Source organism: Barbus barbus (assembly GCF_936440315.1).
Source record: "Barbus barbus genome assembly, chromosome: 1".
Classification (NCBI taxonomy): Eukaryota; Metazoa; Chordata; class Actinopteri; order Cypriniformes; family Cyprinidae; genus Barbus; species Barbus barbus.
This window is the reverse complement of record NC_136729.1, coordinates 23,052,341-23,077,903: the sequence shown is the minus strand read 5'-3', so window position 1 is coordinate 23,077,903 and position 25,563 is coordinate 23,052,341. Positions and strand designations below refer to the sequence as shown.

The following is a 25,563-nucleotide window of genomic DNA, read 5'->3' as shown; positions in this document are numbered from 1 at the left end:
TCTCTTTGTCTGCCATTGGTAAGCAAAATTGTTAGTCCCGCCCCCAAACTCAAACCATTGGTTGAGCCAATGTTGCTGTGTATGAATGATTGGGATGTTCAGTAAAACAAATGACTTTCCTCTTTTCAGAAGTAAAACAAGCATGTAAAGTATGTCAGAAAATAGAACTCAGCATTCATTTACTGTTGGCGACATCTGCCTCTTTAAAGTCAGCATAAAATTAAAGTACACTCTATTTATTTTCTAAATGCATATTGTAAGTTGTATTATGAAAGATAATAAGCTCCGCCTCTGCTTGTGTTCATCTGCCTCCACTTTTGAATGCAATGCTCACATTTCAACATCCAATCAACAACCGATGCACCAAGTCCCTACCCTACATTTGAGTAAAATTTGTAATAATCTGTATATATATATATATATATACAGTGCTGCTTGAAAGTTTGTGAACCCTTTCGAATTGTCTGTATTTCTGCATATATATGACCCAAAACATCATCCGATTCAGAAGTCCTGAGAGTAGACAAAGAGAACCAAATCAAACAAGTGAGAGAAAAATATTTTCTTTGACATTATTCATTGAGAAAAATGATCCAGTGTTACATATCTGTACGTTGCAAAAGTATGTGAATCTTTGCTTTCAGTATCTGGTGTGAGCCCCTTTTGCTGCAGTAACTGAAGGTAAAGTTTTTTGTAAATGCTGATCAGTCCTGCACAATAACATGTAGGAGTTTTAGCCCATTCCTTAGTGCAGAACCACTTAAACTCTGTGATGTTGGTGGGTTTCCTCCTATGAACTGCTTGCTTAGGTCCTTCCACAACATTTGAATTGGATTTATGTCTGGACTTTGACTCAGCCATTCCAAAACATTAACTTTGTTCTTTAAGCATTCTTTGGTAGAATGACTTGTGTGCTTGGGGTTGTTGTCTTGCTGCATGACCCACATTCTCTTGAGACTCTGTTCTTAAACAGATGTCCTGACGTTTTCCTTTAGAATTTGCTGATATATTTCAGAATTCATTGTTCCATCAATGATGGCAAACTGTCCTGGCCAAGATGCAGCAAAACAGGCCCAAGCCATGATACTACCACCACCATGTTTCACAGATGGGATAAGATTCTTAAGCTAGAATGCAGTGTGTTCTTTTCTCTGAACATAATAGCTTCTCATTTAAACCAATAAGTTCTATTTTGGTTTCATCCATTAAACCTTTCTCCAATAGTCCTCTGGCTTGTCCACATGATCAATGAGCAAGCAATTTTCTTTTTGGAGAACAGTGGCTTTCTTCTTGTAACTCTGCCATGCACACCACGGTTGCTCAGTGTTCTCTTGATGGTGGGCTCATGAACATTAATACTAGCCAATGTGAGAAAGGCATTTAGCTGTTTAGAAAGTTACCCTGGGAACTTTTGCAACCTTGCAGACCATTACACTTTCTGCTTTAGAGTGATCTTTGTTAGTCGACCACTTCTCGGGAAGGTAACATTGGTCTTGAATTTCCTCCATTTGTACAAAATCTGTCTGACTGTGGATTTGTGGAGTCCAAACTCTTTAGAGATGATTTTGTAACCTTTTCTAGCCAGATGAGGAACATCAACCCTTTTTCCGAGGTCCTCAATAATCTCCTTTGTTCATGACATGATTCACTTCCACAAACATAATCAGATTTTGATAGATCCCTGTTCTTTGAATAAAACAGGCCATTTACTGACATTTGATAGTCATTGCACTGACTGAAAACACCTCTGCAAGATGGACTCTAATTTCACCTTTAAATTAACTGCGAATCCAAGAGATTCATGTACTTTTGCCACTCACAGATATGCAATATTGGAACATTTTCCTAAATAAATGACAAAGAAAATATTTTTGTCTCATTTGTTTGATTGGGTTCTTTTTGTCTACTTTCAGGACTTCGGAAAATCTGATAGTTTTGGCTCATATTTATGCAGAAATATAGATAATTCTAAAGGGTTCACAAACTTTCCAGCAGCATTGTATATAGCTATATCCAGATTATTCAAAGTATAAACATTTATATTTCAATTAAAAATGTAAATGTAAATTTTAAATTTTTATTTTATTTATTTATCTATTTATTTCTGGGAAAGCAAAAAAGAAAAGAAAAGAAAAGAAAAGAAAAGAAAAGAAAAGAAAAGAAAAACATGTAATGATGCATTTATATGTAACTATGTAATTATAATGATATAATGATAATTGTCCAGTCAAATCAAATCAACATTATCATTTGATGGGAGCACTACAGGACCTGGATATACAGTATAGTGAGGCTGAGAACCACTGTTGTACACTAACATTGTTCACAGTGGTTTAAAAAAAAAAAATGCTTTCTGTTTTTTTATTTGAATAATTTGGATGTGTCGTCACAGTTTGTGGATGGAAAGTTTTTGGTTGCTTCGTGGACCCGTGAATCAGCACAACTCTGCATGCTACACTGGGAAGTGGTCTGCACTTCCTCTTTCAGTCAGAGAAAGACAGGAGAGAAAGAAAGAGACAGACAGCATGGCTAGTCTCATGATTCGGAGGTAGGGGGACTGTCTCCATTATTGTACAGACATACACATAAACACAAGACTTATTCCACACACTGCTGGACATTATGTGCATGTGTTTATTTGTCTCTACAGGAAGTAGATCCTATTATGAAGCATGTGCTCCTGCATCATCACAGTGGTGTGTGTACCATTTGGTGCTGATCTTATTACAGTCACAGTTATATAAACCCTGAGAGAACAGCTCCATATAATCACTTCTTCAATCTCAGTATGGCATTTCTGCTGATTCTGTTTGGTGCGCATGGGGCAGCTGCTCATCAGGGTGAAAGGTGACATGAGAAATATTAAGAATGCTGTGCAAAGGTTAGCTTTCTCATATTTATGACTTACTGTAGACTTGATTCAAACCTGCTTTAAATGGTGTTCACTTCTCTGAGAGAAAGTAATCCTTATTGCACTTTACAGCTGGTAGATGATTAAAACACTTTACAGATAATGCATGTTAGTGTTCAAATACACCGTAAAAAATTTCACAGCATGCAACTGTAATATTTCACAGTAAATTACATTATTATCACTTTACAGGCTTTTACTGTGATTTTCACAGTATAATACCATATTCGTACAGCATTTTACTGTGAAAATAATGTAGGCAGAGCAGTTACAGGAAACTACTGTGAATTCCTTCCCGCCTCCGTGCTCTGAGCTCTCTCGTCTCCTCCATTTTCTCATCCGAGTCCAACGGATTCAGCCGTAAGTGTTGAAATGTCAAATGAAATGCCTTTTTTATATTGGATTGGATTGGATTGGATTCAATTTATTGTCATTGCACATGTAGGTACAAGGCAACGAAATGCAATAGAGAAGAAGAAATACAGCATAACATGAGGAAAGAGAGGAGAAAAAAAAGTGTCCTCGCACTGCGTTCTTGGAAGAGAACGCAGCGCGAGAACAGACAAAAAACCTCAGCATAAAGCACAGTCAACACAGGAACATAACTTGCATAGTAATCCTAGTTCAGACGAAACAGCCATCCGGCCAGCCGCCATTACAGCGCAAACCCACGGACCCGTTAACGCCTGACAGGATGAAGCGACGAAGGCGTGGGATGGGGTTAGGGAGGTGTATGAGTGTGTGTATGTGTAAGTTCGTGTGAGTTCGTATGCCTTGAAATCCGTTTCGCCAGCACTCCAAACCAGTCGACTCAGTTCGCAGGTTGTGATGCGACATAGCAATTGCCATGGAAACGTCCTTGGACAGAGCACAAGCGCCCGACAATAACAAGGTGTTTTTGGGAGGAGGGAATGGAAGAAAGAGCGTCTCCCTGCAGTATTCACCGGAGAGTTGATACCAGAGCGGCCTTGCCAAGCCGTTCTGTTGTGGGAAGCCGGAAAGAGATAAGATTGTTTTGTCTTAGTGCGAACAGCTGTCTTCCAGTTTCACAGCTAATTCTCATTGTCCATTCTGATCTCCATGTCCGTCGATTTTTCTATCCAAAGCCGAGAGCTTAGCCGTGATTGAATCCATATTGCGGTTAATCGCCTCAGTCTCCGAGGCGACCGCTCTGCCTACAGCCTCAATCATGACGGGCAGCCGTGAGAGGTTTTGGACAGCCAGTCCCGTCTCCTTAATTTTCTGATAATTTAGGGCAACGCCTAATCCAAATAGCAGAAACCCAGTTATCATTGTTCCGAATAAGAAGATGTCTTCAATGTCCTCCACGGAGAGAGCCGCCAGACACACGATCCGCCATCTCTCCCATGCGTCCATCGTGTAGCCAGCAGCAAACGTCCCAGCGGGACATTCCGGTTCTCCAGATCCCGCTTTCCTAGTCGAGAAGATGGTGTCAATTGCATTTAGAGACCAGTTGATCAGATCCATAATTTCGGTTTTGCAAATAGTGCAGCGAGAGTCTCTTAAGAGGACAGGACAATACAAGAGAGCAAGCAGGGAAGTTCAGGAGGGAGGGAGGGAAGAAAAATGCGACCGCCTTCGAACAGAGCCAAACGAGAACACATCTTATATGATAGTGCATGTAATTTAAAAGTATTAACCAAGTAGAGTTAGTTGTAGGTTCTGTTGTCACATTGTTAGCGGTTAGCTTACTTGTGTTGGTTTGAGCGCGCCAATTTTTTAAACCATAAACAGACATTGGTTGTAGTAATTGACCATATGCACAATTACTTCTTGGTTTTGGATAAGCCAACACATCTTATATGATAGTGCATGTAATTTAAAAGTATTAACCAAGTAGAGTTAGTTGTAGGTTCTGTTGTCACATTGTTAGCGGTTAGCTTACTTGTGTTGGTTTGAGCGCGCCAATTTTTTAAACCATAAACAGACATTGGTTGTAGTAATTGACCATATGCACAATTACTTCTTGGTTTTGGATAAGCCAGCTCAGTCATTTTCGGTCAACTGTACTATGCCATAAGGGAGCGCCCTTTGCTCAGTTTCTCTACATAATCCATTCGCAATTTGGAGAAAAGTTTTGTTTGGCTAAGAGGACCAGACGTCCACTTATAACGTTTCAGGGATGACAAACACGAATGTTAAATTTACTGGAGTGAATACGTTAAATCATGCCGCAAGTCACTGCTATGATTGACAGTGGCAACGGAATGAATCATCCGACGAGCCGATGTCAAAATAGAGCTAAAATTCAGACTAACAAAACTACAGCAGCAACAAGTCTGTGTTGGATAAAACTTAAACATGTAGTTATTTAATTAAATCTAAACATTTAAAAATATTGAATGCACTATTTAATTGCTGTACCAACTAATTTAATTTGTATTTAACTATGTAGATATTTAAATAATTAAGCATTATAGGCTGTTGTCTGTCATTATTTATTTATTTTTTTAAATGACAAGTGAAGTCTACTCACAATATCAACAAAAACGATGTGCTTTTATACTGCCGTCTCCTCTTGAACAGGAGCGCTTCACAAAAATGAACCAAAACTAGCAAATACATGCCTCACAGACATGATAAACATATCTAGGCTATAGAAAGCTTTAAATTACTACTTAATGAAATAAAACAAATCGACGACAAATACTCTTTCATTATAATCATAATCATAATCCATGCATTTCTCTCTAAAGGCGTGTCTAATGAGGAGACGGTGAGTCAGGATCGGCAACTTCATCCTTGCGACACAGACTCTGAAAACACTAGTTTATTAGTAAATAATTCAAATATCACATTATTTCCCCCTGACACATTCATGGTAATTACCTGCTGGGGCTTTGCGGCAAGCTTTTAGCCTATTGCGTGCGTTTCCTGACGGCTCTCTGCTGCTGCAGGACTCTTCGAGCCGCTCTTGATAATCGCGGTAGCACGGTCTCGTGTCGTTTCCACTAGTGTGGCAATTTATTTTTTTTTTCATCACTAATTGATGGATGTCTAAAATATAAAAATAAGGAAAAATGAACCTTTAATAAAGTGAATTTTACTGCACAGAGTTGAGAAATAGGGGAAAGGAAAGGGGTGTGTGGCCAAGTATGGTGACCCATAATCAGAATTTGTGCTCTGCATTTAACCCATCCAAGTGCACACACAATAGTGAACATACACCCGGAGCAGTGGGCAGCCAATGCTGCAGCGCCCGGGGAGCAGTTGGGGGTTCGGTGCCTTGCTCAAGGGTCTCACCTCAGTCGTGGTATTGAGGGAGGAGAGAGTGTTGGTTATTCACTCCCCCCTCCTGAGACTCGAACCCACGACCTTCAGGTTACAAGTCCAACTCTCTATCATTTAGGCCTGAAGGTAAGATGTTGATTATGGAGAATACCATTATGTCATTTAAGAGATTAGCCTAACTGCCTAAACAGTTACGATAGTGTTTATTTATCAGTATTAAATGTAGTTATATGAGTATACTTTTCTGGGATTAGGCTACCAGACTCTACATATAAATTTATATGTTCTTTAATAACATAAAACAGTATGTTAATTCCACTATCATTATTTATGGTGTTGCGGTTATTTTGTTTCTCAGTTTTTGATAAGAATGAGGCAGGAGAGGTTTCTACCTATATATAGCACATATAAAATGAGCTTCACCGGAAGATTATGAGCTGGCTTATCTTTATCCGGAAGTTCTAAATAGCGCTCCATGCATATAGTCAATTGTATGTATTAAGTTAGTAGCTAACTGTGAGACATTAGCAAATTTTTGGAACCTCATTTCGAAAAAAAGTTTTTTTTTTTCATTATCTCAACTTTAGCTTTTCCTAGTGTTAACAGCAATCTCTTTCCCTTATTAACATTAACTGGGCTTCTTCATAATTTTCTCCCCTGCTGTGTGTGTGATACGGAGCAGCCTTTGTCTGCTTCATGAACTGAGAAATGAAGTGCATATATATGTATATATATCCAGTGGTGGAAAGAGTACTGAAAAAATATACTCAAGTAAAATTACCATTACCTTTCAAAAAATGTAGTGTGAGTAGAGTAAAAGTACTTGTCCAAAAAAACTACTTGAGTAAGAGTAAAAGAGTAGCCTATTTAAAAGTACTCATGAGTATTGAGTAGTGAGTACTGAGCTGTGGATTCTACCCCGTCATAATAAACGCTGTACACTGCAATTTATACATTTAAGAAACGTTGTACATTCTGTAATTCACATTATATTGTTTGTCAAAAAGAATGAAGAATATCTATCATCCAGCATTTTTAATTTTTACTGCCAACTCTTTAAAATTCTCAGTACAATCATCCCCATTTAAATCATAAAGTTTGAAAAATAGATTTAAAATCATGTGCAAGGCCACTGAGACAGAATGCTGTTGTTGCACATAAAATATTAATGTTTAGAATAGTGCAAATACAAACACCATTAGAAATTCATAGTTCAGCATCACACAGCAAGATATGGGTTAAAATGAGAGCCCATTTCTCTCAAAAACGCTGCCAGTTTTGTTTTGTAATAAAGAAATAAGAATAACTAAACTTGATCATTTATGTTACAATTTTAACATAAATGCACATTGTTCTAGAAGGATGGCGTCATGCCATACCTTTGATACATTTACTCGAATTGTTATGTTGATAAAACTATTTGTAAGGAAAAATGCATTAAATAGCAAAGTATTTCTGGGGAAACTTTTTCAAAAGAAAACACAAACGCACGTCTCTTTGCTGAGCCGCAGCGGTCTCGGTGAATCAGTTGCATCCACAACAAAAATTGTTGACCTTGAAAATTGTTTATGCACTAGTACACTTGCTAAATTAAAGGATTAGTTCAGTTTTAAAAAAACTTTTGCTGATAATTTACTCACCCCCATGTCATCCAAGATGTCCATGTCTTTCTTTCTTCAGTCAAAAAGAAATTAAAGTTTTTGATGAAAACATTTCTCCATAAAATGGACTTCATTGGGACCCAAACGGTTCAAGGTCCAAATGACAGTTTCAGTGCAGCTTCAAAGGGCTTTAAACGACACCAGACGATGAATAAGGGTCTTATCTAGCGAAACGATTGGTCATTTCAAAAATAAATAAAGTTGAAGTTTTATAAGCACAAATGCTCGCCTTGCTCTGTTCTGTTCTTAAACTTTTTTATTTATTTTTGAAATGACCGATCGTTTCGCTAGATAAGACCCTTATTCATCGTCTGGTATCGTTTAAAGCCCTTTGAAGCTGCACTGAAACTGTCATTTGGACCTTGAACCGTTCGGGTCCCATTGATGTCCATTATATGGAGAAATGTTTTCATCAAAAACCTTAATTTCTTTTCGACTGAAGAAAGAAAGACATGGACATCTTGGATGACATGGGGGTGAGTAAATTATCAGCAAAAGTTTTTTTAAAAGTGAACTAATCCTTTAAGCGGATTGTAGGCTATAAAATGGATTTAAAAAAAAGTTTATTAATGAGCTGCAGTTTAATTATATCACGTGCTGACACAGATACAGTGTATTAACGCCACGGGTCATCAATAAGGTGCAGATTGGTCCTCAATTTGAGAACATTATTTCAAATCGTTTTACAGGGTTTCCAACACACTTTTTCACAGCATCACACGCTCAAACTCATCAAAAGTCAACAAGTTCAATAAAGCAACAACGACTTATCCAAGTGACTGCAGCAGAACGCACACGACGAGGCAGCTCAGTGAGTGGGAATTTACCAAACGTGGCACTTGCGGGAGTTAACACTGAAGGCAATACCCGAAACTTCACACCAAATGTCATGCCGTGTAGATAGGCAAGCATACATACAAAACATTTAGTAAGCAGAAATCCAAAATTTATCTTAACATATTAGAGGAAGATGCGACTGAATTGATGCGTGAAGAAAGCACTACCAGCAGCCATGATAAACAGCAGTTGGCGGTTAAGGTTCCTCTTCAGGAACTCGAGCTGCGTCGACGACGCTTTGGGGGAACGCCAACAGCGTAACCGGCTCTGAATACCAATCAAATCTGTCCAGAAATGGGAAGGGACGTCACGGGCGAGGTGACGTAATGACCAGCTGGTATAAAAGCACGTGCGGGGAAACCGGCATCAGCTTTCTGTCATTCAGCTAAGCGCTCTGTGTCTTGTGAGTCACATTTACCGTTGTCTGTCTGTGTATGATGTCTAAACGTGGTTTTAAAACCAAGTATGGAAGGGGGAGTGAGGCGCAATACAGGCTGTGTGTTCCTCCGTGCAAACGCTATTTGTGTGCGGAGGACACACACAGCCTGTGTGTGCTTTGCTTGGGAGCGAGGCATGCGGAGGCAGCCCTCGAGGGGGCTGACTGTCCGCACTGCGAGGGTTTTCCTCTGCGTGTGCTTCGCTCCCGAAAGGCTCTTTTCTCCAGAGAAGGGTCTTTCATTAGCGCTCCCCGCGGCGCTGGCCCCGCTTCCGCTGAGACGGAGCGTAGGCGGCGTTCGTGGGGTTCGCAACGGGATCTGGCAGAGGGATCGGAGACGAGCGAGTCTCTTTCTCCGTCCTCACCTGCCGGATCCCGCGACCGCTCCCCGAGTCCGGAAGCACGCCTGGCGGTTTCTTCCCCTCGGGCAGCGGCCGCGGCGCTTCTCTTGTCTTCTTCTGAGGAGGTTGACATGGGAGGCGCCGAACGTGTCGCACCTCTTTCACCCCAGTATGAGGAGCTTGTGGAGGTGATCACTCGTGCTGTAGCCAAGCTCAATATTGACTGGCCGGCCGAGCATTCGGTTGAACCGCAGAGAGGCAAACTAGAGGAACGTTTCCTGCGGTTCCAGACCTCACCTCCACACCGGAGCCTGCCGTTTTTTCCCGACCTCCACACTGAGGTGTCGAGGTCGTGGGGAAAACCCTTCTCGGCCCGCCTCTTCGCCCCCTCACCTGGTTATTGCGGCAGTGTGATGGGGACGAGGGAGCGTGGCTACGGGGCCATGCCGCGTGTGGAGCAGACGCTTGCGAGCTATCTGTCTCCTGACGCGGCATCGTCCCTGAAGGCTCCGACCTTGGGGTACGCGGCAGCAGGTCTGGCTGGTTCATGCCTGCACACCATGGCGGTGTTGCAGGCATACCAGGCGGACCTGCTCAAAGATCTGGACTAGGGCGAGGGAATTTCTGCGGAGGACGTTCGCGAACTCCGCAGAACCGCTGATTTGTCTCTCCGCGCCACCAAGGAGACCGCCCGTGCCATTGGGCGGTCTATGGCAGCCCTGGTGGCGGCGGAGAGGCACTTGTGGTTGACCCTGTCTGACATTAAAGAATGTGACAGGGTCTTCCTCTTGGACGCCCCGCTGTCGCCTGCTGGCCTGTTTGGTGATGCTGTTGACTCGGTTGTCGGCAGACACCAGGAGGCCAGGAGGCAGGAGGCAGGCGGCGGCGTTCCAGCGGTTTCTCCCTCGCCGCGCTCCAGTTCTCGGGGCTGCTGGGCGAGAGCAGCCCCTGCCGCGTGCTGGCTCCTCACATAGGGAGGCACAGAAGGAGAGCGTGGCCACCCGTGCGCCTCCTCATAAGCGGGGTAGAAAGAAGGGTGCGCGGCCGGGGACCTCTCAGCCTAAGCAGGATCTGAGGACCATGCTTCAGGCGAGGAGGTCTTCGGCCAAGAGGCCCTGATGGTGGTGTACCAGGGCCTATGAGGGTAGCCCCCGCTGGGGTAGAGCGACGGTCGCTGCAATACACAGCGATCGCCGCCCTCCAGCGCCCTCAGGAGATCGTTCTGCCAACCCTGCCACCTACGGTGCTTCAGGGCGCAGCGGTCTCCAGCGAGCGCGTGTCTCAGTTTCTTCCGCCCGGGACCGTAGCAGAGCTGAGGTGCTCGCCACCCCTTCGGGGGTCTCTGGACTAGCCGCTCTGATTACACCAGAGGCCAGTCTCGAGAGACTGGTTCCCTTAGTAGACTATTTCGCAGCATGGAAACTTCTGCCAAATGTGTCTCGATGGGTCCTGCGCACTGTAGAAAGAGGCTACAGAATCCAGTTTGGTTCTCGTCCGCCTCAATTTCACGGGGTGATTTCCACGTCAGTGGGCCCCAAGCAGGCTCTGGTAATGGAACAGGAGGTACATACTCTCTTAAGGAAGGAGGCCATCGAGGTGGTTCCTCCTCTCTCTCTCGAGAGAGTCCGGGTTCTACAGCCGGTACTTCATAGTTCCAAAGAAGGATGGAGGGTTGCGTCCCATTTTAGATCTGAGGCACCTGAACCGCTCAATCAGCAGATTGAAGTTCAAGATGCTCACGCTCAGGCAGGTCGCGTCTCAAATCAAGTCCGAGGACTGGTTTGTCGCAATCGATCTGAAGGACGCATACTTCCACGTCTCCATTCTTCCCTCTCACAGGAGTTTCCTGAGGTTTGCTTTCGGGGGCGAAGCTTACCAGTATCGGGTACTTCCTTTCGGCCTAGCACTCTCACCCCGCACTTTCACAAAGTGTGTGGACGCCGCGTTAGCTCCGTTGAGACTGCGGGGCGTCCGCATACTCAATTACATCGACGATTGGTTGATTCTCGCTCGGTCAGAGCGGAGGGCGGTTCAGCATCGAGGTGCTGTTCTCGCCCACATGAAAGTGTTGGGGTTAAGACTAAACGCCAAGAAAAGTGTTCTTTCTCCAGTACAGGGACCCACTTATCTGGGGGTGGTGTGGGATTCGACCACGATGCAGGCACGTATGTCCCCTGCTCGGATCAAGTCGATCCTCACAGAAGTCGAGAGAGTGAGAGAAGGCCAGTCACTCACTGTAAAGCAGTTTCAGAGACTGCTGGGTCTGATGGCGGCTGCGTCCAACGTTTTACCTATTGGCCTGCTGTACATGAGACCCCTACAGTGGTGGCTCAAGACCAAGGGGTTCTCCCTGAGGGGAAACCCGCTTCGCATGATCAAGGTCACGCGGCGATGCCTACGTGCCTTGGACATGTGGAGACAACCTTGGTTCTTGTCCCAGGGCCTGGTGTTGGGAGCTCCTTGTCGCCGCGTAACGCTAGCGACGGACGCATCCCTCACCGGTTGGGGAGCGGTCATGAGTGGCCACCCTGCCCACGGTCGGTGGAGAGGTCGTCATCTCGCCTGGCACATCAACAGGCTCGAGATGTTGGCCGTGTTTCAGGCTTTGAAACACTTTCTCCTAGACCTGAGAGGTCACCATGTGTTAGTTGGCACCGACAACACATCAGTGGTCTCCTACATCAACCACCAAGGAGGTCTGCGGTCGCGCCCCCTTTACAGGTTGGCACACCAGATCCTGGTGTGGGCCCAGGACAAACTCCTCTCATTGAGAGCTGTTTACATCCCTGGGCATCTCAATGTGGGAGCAGACACCCTGTCGAGGCATGGGCTGTTATCCGGGGAATGGATGCTTCACACCGAGGTGGTGGAGCAGATCTGGAGAGTATTTGGCCAGGCTCAGGTGGACCTCTTCGCTACTCAGGAGACAGCGCAATGTCCCCTCTGGTACTCTCTACGTCGTCCAGCTCCCCTGGGGCTGGATGCCATGGTACAGACGTGGCCGAGGCTGCGTCTGTACGCCTTTCCCCCGATCGCTCTGCTCCCCGGAGTTCTGGAGAGAGTGCGCCGGGACGGACACCGGCTGCTATTGGTAGCCCCATTCTGGCCGGGCCGAGTATGGTTCTCGGACCTGATTTTCCTCCTCGACGGCTCCCCTTGGGAGATTCCAGTCAGGAGGGATCTCCTCTCACAGGCAGGAGGCACCCTTGTGCACCCTTGCCCGGAGTTGTGGAAGCTGTGGGTGTGGCCCCTGAGGGGGCACAGCTGATAGCTTCCGGTCTCTCAACCGAGGTTGTGGAGACCATTCTCCAGTCCAGAGCTCCTTCTACGAGGAAACTGTACGCCCTGAAGTGGAGACTCTTCACTTCATGGTGCGGAGATCGCCAGCTCGACCCAGTTAACTGCCCAGTTGGTACGGTGCTGGAGTTCCTGCAGGCTCGACTCTCCGCAGGGTTAGCCCACTCCACCTTGAAGGTCTATGTGGCGGCAATTTCTGCTTACCACACCCCTCTGGGTGGATCGACAGTGGGCGCACAACCCCTAGTTACACGTTTCCTCTGTGGTGCACTAAGGCTAAGGCCTCCGGTACGGTCCCGGGTCCCACCTTGGGACTTGGCTGTGGTACTGAACGCTCTCTGTAGGCCTCCCTTCGAGCCTATCGAGGAGATTTCAGATCGCCATCTCTCTCTGAAGACCGTGTTTCTTCTGGCGATGGCATCTCTCAAGAGAGTGGGGGACCTGCAGGCCCTTTCAGTGGCCCCTACCCATTTGGACTTTGCGCCTGGCATGGCCAAAGTTTTTCTATACCCTCGGGCAGGGTATGTCCCCAAGGTTCCTTCTGTCACACCACAGCCTGTCGTACTGCAGGCCCTTAGTCCTCCTCCCTTTCGGGAGCCTGACCAGCTGAAGCTAAACCGTATGTGTCCAGTGCGAGCACTGGACGCGTACGTCCACAGAGCTGCCATGTGGAGAAGGACGGACCAGTTGCTAGTGTGCTACGGTCCTCCTAAGAGGGGTTTGCCTGCTTCCAAGCAGACCCTCAGTCGGTGGATTGTGGATGCCATTCACATGGCTTATGAGGCCTCTGACCTCCCCTCGCCGATGGGAGTCAGGGCTCATTCCACTAGGAGTGTGGCGGCCTCCAAGGCCTTTCTCGCAGGGACCACGCTGCGGGTTGGTCCACGCCTCTGACCTTCGTCAGGTTCTATGGCCTGGACATGCGAGCCACAGGTTCTTCCGTTCTCTTGCCCTAGCTGTGCGCCTTTTGCGTCACGGAGCCACACTTCCGGCATCCCTGCCAGTGCTTGCTTCATTCTAGAAGCTGATGCCGGTTTCCCTGCACGTGCTTTTATACCAGCTGGTCATTACGTCACCTCGCCCGTGACGTCCCTTCCCATTTCTGGACAGATTTGATTGGTATTCAGAGCCGGTTACGCTGTTGGCGTTCCCCCAAAGCGTCGTCGACGCAGCGTCTTGTTCCCTCGAGGAACTAGGGTTACACAAGTAACCTAAGACGTTTTCTATGCACAATTTGATTTGACGAAAGTCACGAGACCGATTACTATGTCTCTATCCAATCACATTAATGGATAAAAATTAAATTAAAATAAGCATGTAACGACCGCAAACGGAGGAAAATAGCGGAGTAAAAGTACCGATACATCACTTAAAATGTACTCAAGTAAAAGTAAAAGTACACAATTATTAAACTACTCAAAAAAGTACAATTACTGATAAAAACTACTTAATTACTGTAACGTGAGTATTTGTAATTCATTACTTCACACCCCTGTATATATCTCTAGTGCATGTAATTTAAAAGTATTAAACAAATAGTTAGTTGTACGTTCTGTTGTCACATTGTTAGCGGTTAACTTGCACATATAGGTTTGAGCGCAACATTTTTTTTAACCATAAACAGACGTTGGTTGTAGTAATTATACCGTATTATTTGAGTAGCTAATTGTGAGACATTAGCTAATTTTTTGGAGCCTCATTTCGGAAAAAAATGTCATTATCTCTTAACTTTAGGTTTTCTTAGCACTAACAGCGATCTCTTACCCTGTGTAGGTTCTTTTCACAGAGGTGACCACTAGGGAATAAAGTTGTATGTAAGGTAAAATGGCCTTATGATCGTTATTATCAACCAGAGAAATTATAGTGTCGTGGATTATGGCAAAGGTAGAGTAAATTCATCTAAAATGAGTAACGTTAACTGGGCTTCTTCATATTTTTCTTCCCTACTGTGTGTGTTGTGTGTGTGTGTGTGTGTGTGTGTGTGATACCGTCAATTGAAAAATTACAAATCGATAAAGGTAAGGGATTATTTGTGCGCAAATTTTGACTGTGCTACCATTGGTACAGATTATTAACAGTTGAGTCTTATTGTACTCTTATTCTATTGATATATTATTTTGCAGCCTTGTGCTACAGCTGCAGCCACTGATGGTTAAGGGACTGTGATGCTACCAAGAACCCCTAGCTTTCTTGATTGTTCAAGGTAATGTTGTCCTTCTCATTTTTATTGTATTTTCAAGTGTCAAGTCATCCACAAATTTGTTGTGAGCAGTTTCATGTAGGAACTATTTTCTTTCTTTGCTCAGAATAAGGTCTGTGGATTATCTTGGTCATGATTTCTGGAAAAAGACATTGCTGTAGAGTGAGAATGGTTCTGACTATGATACTAGTGATGTATTCATTTCATTTAAAGGATCTAATTGTAAACAAAAAGGTTGCCTCACTGCCTGTGTCACGAATCCAGTCCATGAACTTCCGTTCACTCACCACCAGAGGTCACCCGCTCACCGCATGGACTCTTGCACTACACCACTGTTGCACTTCACCATAGGACTACAATTCCCATCATCCATTGCACTGATGACACACAGCTGTCACCAATCTCACATTGCTCTGATTACACAGCTGATCACACAATCACACACGCTTTATAAGCCTTGGACTTCCTCTCTGTCACTGCCGAGTATTGTATAGTGTATATCACTCTCCTAGCGATGGCTACTCTATGGAGCCCACTTAGTTGTCATGGTCTTGCCTTGCCTTGTGTGTTTTGATTCTTGCCCGTGTTTCCTGGATTTACCCTTTGCCTTGCCGTTCGGACTCTGTTTGCACCTCTCTTGAACTACTGTTCGTGCACGTGTATTATCTCTCTGCCTTGCCCCGTTGGATATTGTTTGCCGAAGACCCACGCTTGCCCTAGGATTACTCGTGTCTTGCCCGTGCCATATCCGTTTGCCTATAAAAAAAAGCCTATATTTGCAACTGTCTTGGTTTTAAAACAAAAAAAAAAATCATTTGAGAATGACAGATTTGTAATCTCAAAACTGTTAAGTGATTAGTTATGTATTTTAATAATGAACACACTGGTTTGTAGTGCAAACAGTTTTACCATTTACTTGTTATTATTCTTGTTATTTCCCTACAGCGGCTAATGAACCGGAAGTCTCACACATTCACAGAAAACAGCTTATGTCTTCCTTGAAAAATAAGGTGAATTGCAATTATTTTCTTTTAAAATTAGTCATCTAAAACTCCGTAGTTATAGTATGCTGCCATCCTACTCTTTTCACTTTAATTTCTTAAATCTTGATTTCTTTTCTGAACAGTAGTAGGGGTGTCCCCGACTAAGGAGTTTCACAGTACAATCGGAATTTTCATAAGCCTGTTTTCCAATGACATATTAATTTGACATTAAAATGTCTGAATGGAAACATCGACGTGCAAATATAATTTCCAAAATGCACCTAAAAATTTGTGCTTTGACATTAAATTTTTTTATTTATTTTTTTTTTTTTTTAGCATTGTTTTTTATGTAATTGTTATTATATATTTAAATGTAATTATATAAATTATATACAATTTTAAAATGTGATAAATTACAAAATTATTTTTTTTATTAAAAATTATATTTTATATTAATTGTTTAATATGTAAATTTGTTTATATGCATTAAAACTTTAATTACAAATTCATCCCAAATCCATTCTATCCCATTCCTCAATAGGCAGATGTAACCACTGCTACTACGACAGCAATGAAGGGAGGATACCGTATCCCTAACCCCCCTTCCCGTCCTACATCAGAGAAGTGATAAGATCCATTAGGGACTTATGATGGGATCCTCCTATAATAGCAAGCTCTGTGTGGGATGTGCAGAATGGCCTTATGAACCAGAGCATGTGAGAACCAGGCTCTTCTTTTGGCAGGGGATGTTAACACACAAAGCACTGATTCAGCAAACATGCCATACACTCAGTCATTGATAAGTACATTCTGGACTGGATCCTTACTGATCTACAGGAAGCTCTGTTCTACCTGATTTGTGTATGTTATGTTTTATGGTCAGCTCTGTGAACAACAGTTCTGTGAGAATTTTTGGATTTGTGACATTCTTTTTTATGTTTTAAACTTTGGAGTGACGATGTAATCGACTTGTTTATCCCCTTAGAATACCAAAACCAGAGCCTGAACTGTTTTGTATCTGTTCAGTGTTAAGTTTTTTGGTCAATTTACAAAAGGAGAAAATAATTATTGAGGAAAGTATTTCAAAAGTCTCTGGCCATGATGTTGGTTTATCTCCTCACCACATATCCAAAATAGCCGTCAGGGCCAATACGGGTCATCTGGCTTTGTTTGCTCATGTTAATATTTATCCTTTGAAGTTCATTGAAGGATCAGTCCAGAGAACATTACTAATTATTGTGATGAATTCCCTACATCCCCACTTTAAAGAACAAAAAGACAAACGGAAAAAAAAACTAAATCTGTATTCGATACAGCAAAAATTAACTGGAACAATGTTTGAGTTCACCCTTCAAAATAATTAATGACAAATCAATGTGTTCAATAATGTGTTCACACAAAACTTTTACATGAAATGTTAGCGCTAATGCCAGTCACCTGATTTTGCCCTTTAGAAGACGTGAAGATTTTTGCCTTAATTCAGCAGAGGTCAGTGAACTCTCATGCGTCTTTGCTGCAATAAGAGGAAATAAATCTGTGTCATCTGCAGAGTGATTTTGGAAAGCAGCGTTTGGAATATTCCTCTAACAACCCAAACTCTCAGAAAACAAAGGGGCCTGTAAAAATGTCTCCCTCTGAATTACTGCATGTTTTAGTTGTTCAAGAGAATGAAGCATTGAGGGTTTAGGAATCCTAATAAAAATCTTTGAGACCATAATGTGTATAGATGCAGACTTTTATAAGTGATAATATTTAGAATGATGCTTTGAATACTGCCAATAGCTTAAGCTGTAAGAAACTGGACGCGGTCAGAGAGAGCTTTAATGAATATATGACGAAATCTGATTCAGATCAGATCTGGCTCAGATAACAGCTCAGATTCATATGGTCCAAAGTTCTGCACTGTGGAGGCACAACTGAGGAAAAATATGCTTCATGTGGTAACATTTAAATTAATTGATTTTATTAAAATCCAAAATATCATATTAGCATCACTGAAACAACCTGAATACATTGTTCCCAAACAAAAGTAAATTTAAAGTTTGGATCAGGTAGAAATACTATCTTAGGGTTACAGAGTGTCATTTACAGTGCATTTATTAATATCCCACCAAATATTTACATTATAAGGACAAACAGCTATAATATTGTGCTAAAGAAGTCTTGTGCACCAACTGAGAGTTTAAAGTCCAGCTGAGTTTCTGCCAGAGAATGTCAAGCCCACGCCCTCCGGGCCAAACACTGGATAACCGCCCGGAGAGCTCACTCGATAGGCTAGCTGACTGCAGCCCTTTCAGCCAATCATTACGCTTATGAGGCTGACACCCCACCCTCTCTTAAACCCCCACTCACTGGGCACCCAGGAAGAGATCAGGAGGTCTCTGGGTTGCAAGGTCTAACATAGTCTTTTGCTGTGGCATTGACATTAACTCTGACACATCATTTCCACCCCTACACATTTTTCTGCATCAGAGAAAGCGATTAATACAGTCATTAAGTCATAGATCCATCTTTTGGGAGTTAAATATGAGACAACACTTTTTGCCCTGGCGGGATTTATCCATCATCTTACAGCCTTTCACCCAATCAGTTTCAAGTTATGCTCTCTATGTGCAAGAACTTAAATGGGTGTGTCCAGTCAGTGAGTAGTATTCATTAATATAGGCCTCAAAACACAAAAAGAGACCAAAATGCGATATTTCACATACATGTGCAAATGCAGTATCTTGAATGTGACGGGTGATTCACAGCACACAAATATTCGCCACAGAGTGCCACCGACTGAAATGCAATACATTGTTATTCATCTGTTTCAGTCATGTGACACTTCTGCTCATCCTTCATTTATGACCATCATCCGGGCAAAGAAATGGTGGTAAATACAAAAACACATAATTCGTAAGCAACCTGCGGATTTCCATGTGAAGTGATTGGAGGGGCAGCGATTGTTGTCATAGTTCAAGCTCGCAGAACCCGAGAGCAACGTGAACAAGACAATGCATGAAATATGTTGTCATTCTCAGGTGTAGGTTCAACAGGTTTATCGCATGGTACAAGTAGTTTTTCCCTTTTTTTTTCTTTTCATACATATGTTACGCATAACTGTATTGCATATCATTATGTGATAATGCTTGATATATTATTAAGCATAAGCAATAAAAAGCCCAGCAGCACAATTATCACTATAGAGGGATTAGCACTTCCTAGTGATCATTCTATTGACTCATCCCAGGATTTGGTACAAAGCCAGCATTATGTATATCTGTCATCAGAGTGTTACTGTTGGAGCAATGTGCAAGTGTTTCATATCTCATGCTCATTGAAGCATCATACTCTCAGACCGTGACTCAAGACACCTCTACTGCAAGTAATATTAAATATTTGTTTGGATTCTAATGCTGCAAGTATGTAAATACATTTTAGATGCTGGCAAGTACATGTTGTAAGTTTCAGCTTTCAGTATTGTTAGAAAATGTGTATATTTGAATACACAACGAGATCTGTTTTGAATTTGTTATAGTCAGGGTTGGGAAGGTTACTTTGGAAATGTAATAGGTTACAGATTACAAGTTACCCTACTTAAAATGTAATAAGTAGTGTAACTTTTCAATTACTTTATTAAAGTAATGTAACTGCTTACTTTTTGATTACTTTTCAAAATTCCTAATGTTTTCAACTGTTAATCACTTTCAAGCATGTAAAGCAGACAGGGTTACCCTTACAGTAGTACTCAACACTGATTACTGTCAGACTTTCAAAATCCTTCATCACTTGAATTAAGATTATAATTAAATTTTATAGGAGACATTGGAGGCCAAATATCTTCATTTGCATATAAATGTGTCTTGGCAGTGTGTGGACACAACCACCCTGCAATGATACAATTTTAAAATGATAAAAAGACCTTTTTTTAATCCCCCAACAACCTAAACAGTATCAATTATCAAGCCATTTTGATTTTGGAGTGAATAACCAGCGCTCTCTTCCACCTTTAATACCACGACTGAGGTGAGACCCTTGAGCAAGAACCGAACCACCAACTGCTCCCCAGGTGCCGCAGCAATATGGCTGCCCACTGCTCCGGGTGTGTGTTTACGGTGTGTGTGTGTTTACGGTGTGTGTGTGTTTACGGTGTGTGTGTGTTCACAGTGTGTGTGCACTTGAATGGGTTAAATGCAGAGTACAATTTCCGAGTATGGGTCACCATACTTGGCCACACATCACTTCACTTCACTTTCACTAAATTTGTTTATGTCTGGCTGCACAAATCATTTTACCCCAGACTGTTTTCTGAATGAGGGACAATTCAAGGCAGGTTTTGTTAAAAAGTTCAAACTCAAGGATGGATCAGTACCCATTGTTCATGATCCAGCTGCACCTCCAGAAGAAGTAAGTCTCACACTTTATATTATTTATGATTATTTGTGAATCACCTTTGCTCTTCCACAGAAGAGAGGGGCGGGGTGAGCAGAGCTCATTAGCATGTAAAGAGATATGCAGCGATACAAGTTGCTGTGAACAGAGCAGTTTTTGTCAAGGTTAAAAGGGTGTTGTTTTTCACGACCACTGAGACCATTTCGAGAAGACCCTAAAGAATCATACCAACTTGTGGAAAATGGGCATCCGATGTCCCCTTTGAAGCACAGCCACCACAAAATCAGACTTACTTTAAACTCATTCTGAGGTTAAATACAGATTTAAAATCATAAGATATAGTTTAATAGCTATGATACTGTTTTTGAAATCAAATCTTTTCATAGCTATGACGGGAAACACTGGAACCTAACATTGCCTGTTAAAAACTGTTCATCTTAAAAAATTTAAAGCTAATACATAAACCCATATATGAATTATAAGAGTTATCGGATAAGCATGTTACAGTATAAACTTCTGAAACATTGGTGTTTCATATTTTAGAGCAGTCACTGCAGAAATCAATTAAATCTGTATGTGGGAGTGTGTGCGAAAAAAAATCAGATTTAACCCCCTTTGTAATCTTTAACATTTTCATAAGTAACTGTAATTTAATTACACATTTTTTCTTAGTAACTGTAACTAATTACAATTACTTTTATTTTGTAATTAAATTACGTAATTCCATTACATGTAACTAGTTACTCCCGAACACTGGTTATAGTGCTTGTGTGGGCACAATGGTGAAGATGTTTTGTCAGAACAGAAAGCAATTCAAAGTTATGAATGTTCAGGTATAGAGAGAGAAATACGGTTGCATAAAATTAGCTGAACTTTAGCCAGCTGAAATGTGTAAACTGGGCTCTGACCACAGAAAAGACGGTTAGAATCAGAAATGGAGTTCCGTGTTCACTAGATTCAATGACTTAAAACTTTCTCAAGCTATTCAGTGACGCATACAAACGTAAAATTACTACAGTCACTAAACTTTCTTTTCTCAGACACACTGCATTACATGCTCTTGTATATCTTTGTAAACTATTGTTTATTCAACCTCTAAATGACTTCTAAGTGTGGGTCAAAATTGTAACAAATTTCAAAGGGCTACGGTATACTACACATACAAATACAAATTCACTGTGAATTTACATAATACCATTCCTTAGGGGCTTATCGTGCTCTCCACATGTGAAATGACTTTAGCTGCCTCTGATGTATAGGTCTTACTCTTAGTGCTAATGCTAACACCTTCAGCACATTTAGGACTTTAGGTTTATTAAATCGCCTTACAATGAAAAAACACAGCTAATTCTATTCTGTTTGAAGGTGTTGCTATCATGTGGCCAGATTCAGAAATCCCCCCAATCATGCACTGACGGGTGCTGTATTGTCTTCTCACAGAGACACAGAGAGACAATGCCATCCCTGACAAAAGTTTTTGATTGTATCACAGCAATTTCATTTTTGTTTTTAATGTAATGGCCATGTTAAGGTTCATGGTGCAGCATTACTATTAGGCCTCTGATAAAAGCACAGACACTTCTCAAGGATCACTGAGGTCCTAGATAAGTCACACAGCTGTAGGTGTTTTGCTAATGGCTGCAGTCTAGTTGTATAACAATGCATTTACCCTCAAGCACTTCATTTATGTGAATAACTGAACCGAGTGTCTACGTCAAAGCAAAGTACCTTACATTTGGGAGAGGTTGTTATTACACTATCAGGGAAATATTGTTTCCTTCTAGTAATACTGTATTCAACAATTAGTCCAGCAAAATTATTCATTATTCTCATGCAGAGATTTAAATGGCACCTTTTATTCATTGTTTTTTTTCTGTGGAAAGCCACTCGTATGAATCAAGGCAGTCATTTTCCGTAAACTAAGAGTTAACCTGTCTGATCAGGTTTCAGGTTGTTCTTGCATGAGTGATCCACATTTTCGCATGACATCACAGTTACCTCCTACACTGAGGGTCATGATCAGGCCTGATTCAAGAAGAAGAGAGGTGAGGAAAAGTATTTGGACCCGCTCCCTCTGTCCAGATTTGTGCTGTAGTTATTCTTCTCTCATTGTTTCTGCAGCTGGAGTGTGTTTTTTTGCTTTGCTTACGAGGTCAGATTGAAGCCTTCAGGGCAACAGCTGATGGATAAAGATCACACGAAAAATTATAACAATTATACCTCATCTGCTCATATGGCCGCTCTTTCTCCCTCTCATTATTCCCTGGAAAATAAATACACTGATTCTCTTTTATATGCGTTTGTTAAATGAGTTTGTCTATAGTAAGAAAATGGTTGGTGATACTGTTGTTCCTCAGTCTCACCCAGCAGAGGAGGGCTGCGGGGGGCAGATTATGTCTATATACTGTAATTAAATTTCATTATGTGGTTTTCCTGACATCAGGGACAAACATCACCCACTTTTTTTGACCTAAAGAGCTTGCTTTCTCCATTTTACATAACACCAGTCAGTTTATTCATCCTTCTGCCTCTCTCATTCTCTATTTTGGATCAAAATGCTCTTTTGTAGCTTCTAGCATTAAACAGCAGCATGGGACTAATTCGGTGTTCTGAGTCTGTTAGAGTGCTTATGTGGGTGAAGATGTGGCTTTAGTGTAGAGGTTACTGTCTCATAAGGCAGTGAGTTGATGAGCTTGTCATGAGGTATAAACACGCAGACATGTCCTCTATAACAATTCAGAACAGAACAGAGATCAGAACTCAGAACAGATGCATTGAGGACAGATCAATATTTCAACGATATATGAATAAATAATAATAAAAAGCAAAATAAAATATGTGGGTGTGGGTTTGACCCACAGTATGGGTGTAAAAATATAAAAATATGGTTTTGGATGCTCTTGTATACAGAAAGGAAAGAGATTTTATTGGATATATGGAACTGAATTTCAGAACTACTATATACTGAATTGAAATCAGTTGAAATGGACTCCTTGACCAGAACTAGTAAACAAGAAATCACATGGTCAAGAGTTTTTTGTAGGGTTCCTCTCTTCATTTTGCTCTGTGAGATTGTGAACATCCGTTAGAAAATGCAGAAATTATCTTCTGCTGTTTTGTGATTGCTATTCTCACATTGTGAGGATTTGTAGATACCATCTAACACACAACAAACAAAGTTCTGCTATAGATTAAAATGTCTTCTGGCATTTATATTCTGAAATCAGATTCTTCTGCAACACTTAAATCTTCATTAAAGAGTGAGTTTTACTTCTTGCTGAAATGGCTTGTGTTTTAAGGCTGGGTCAACAATGGTAAACCATATAACTAAGTGTGCTTGCTGAAGGAATGTGTGTTCTATTTGTTTTACTCTAAAGAAAAACTGTGCTCATAGATCATTCACCTCAAAATGGCCAAATGTCCAACAGCCTCTCACTACGGTCCAGGTCTCCTTTGGCCCAGGCGCTGATGGAGATTTCACCCAGCAGATGTATTTCGTCATTATGCTGCACTGTTTATCCACACAAACATGATCTGAAAAAGTGTGAAATTGCTGTGGAGAGATTTGGGACGAGGCTGGAGTAGAAACATAGATGGACACTTCCATCTAGTGGTGAGGCCGAGAAGTTTGCATTCATCTGTATGTTCTTTGAGGAGTTCAGCATTGCAATGAGAGTGTGTATGTATGGCGTATGTTGGTTGAATAAAATAAATATATTTTGGTTGAATAAAAAACGCTTTTTTTGGAACATTTAAAACTTTAGGATGTGTATGTGTTGTAGATAAAAAACTTTATGAGTTCCTTAGTTCTTTGTAGATAGGGAGCCGCTATCAGTGAAATGATGCAAGGACAGCAGACGCTGTGCTAGAGGAAACCTGTTGGAACAGGAATTAACCTTTAAACACTTGATTTATTCAGTTTATTCATTGTATTGTAGACAGAAAGAGAAATTTGTGTTTTGAGAGTTTTTTTTTTTTTTTACTTGTAAATTGTTTCAGACCCATAATGTTGAAATCCTCTCTGATCTGCTAGCTGCATGTGATTTTGAAACATCCTGAATTGGGATGAATTATAGGTCCTCTCAGGACAGTTGATAGGGAGGGTTGCCACGCGCTGAGATTTGGAAAGGAAGACCCTGGGTCTCTAGCTCTCATTCGACACACTGCACAGGGTTAGGACAGGTCAAACAAGCTCTACAGCCAAAACTTACTCTATTGAGAAAGAAAGAAAGAAAGAAAGAAAGAAAGAAAGAAAGAAAGAAAGAAAGAAAGAAAGAAAGAAAGAAAGTTAAATTAAAATTAAAGTGTTAAAACTGAAAACTTCTAAAGGCTTTTAAAATGTCTGTGCAGATTCATTTGCTATTTTTCTTGATCTTAGCTAAACTACTTGATTGCTTGCACTACATTTATAAAGTTTTAGGTCATTCGATTTTTTTCAACGGAAATTAATTTAGAAGGGATGCATTAGGCCTAAATACAGTAAATTAAAGACATTTCAAATAAATGCTGTTTTTTTTACTTTATATTCATCAAATTATGCTGAGTTCCACAAAAATAATAAGCAGCACAACTGGTTTCAACGTTACTAATAGTAAGAAATGTTTCTTGAGCACCAAATCATTACATTAGAATGATTTCTGAAGGATCATGTGATTCTGAAGACTGGAGTAATGGCTCTGGAAAATTCAGCTTTCTCATCCCAGTTGCCATCACAGGAACAAATGACATTTTAGGATATATTAAAATAGGCTAGAAAATAGTTTCGCAACATATTTTTAATTAAATAAATGCAGCCTTGGTGAGCATAAAAATCTTCTTTCAAAATCAATTTGTAGACTACTAACCTCAAGATTTGAACGATAATGTAGGCTACATATATTTTTATTTTTCATTATTTTTCATTGAACATAAATACCGAATAGACATACACCAATCATCCAAAAAACAGCAAACAAAGAAACAAATAAATATTTAAAATGATTTAAATATTATTTTACGTTTTGCTTAGGCAATAAATGAGAGAACATGATGGCAAGAAAAGATGAAACTCCCTCCTCAGATTCCCAGGTTCCTAAGAGAGGAGTAAAGACTCATCTCAAACACCATATGGGAATATTCACTCTTAATACTATTAAAGTTTAGACATGGGCTTATGAAGGTAGATCAGTAGCTAAACTCGAGAGCTTGTTGATCTGAATGTGAGAACTTGTCATATTAACATTCTTATTTGTAAGTTGAAATTTACACTCACAGCTCTGATCTGAAAAGCTG

The 25,563-nt window shown here is 41.5% G+C and overlaps 1 long non-coding RNA gene across 1 annotated transcript; it reads left to right on the top strand.

The window, feature by feature from the left end:
- Positions 1–2,436: 2,436 nt before the first annotated feature.
- Positions 2,437–17,631, top strand: LOC306876384. Its single transcript, XR_013784817.1, has 5 exons — positions 2,437–2,548; positions 2,651–2,881; positions 14,859–14,938; positions 15,881–15,945; positions 16,460–17,631. It is a non-coding gene; the product is annotated as an uncharacterized lncRNA (long non-coding RNA).
- Positions 17,632–25,563: the final 7,932 nt, after the last annotated feature.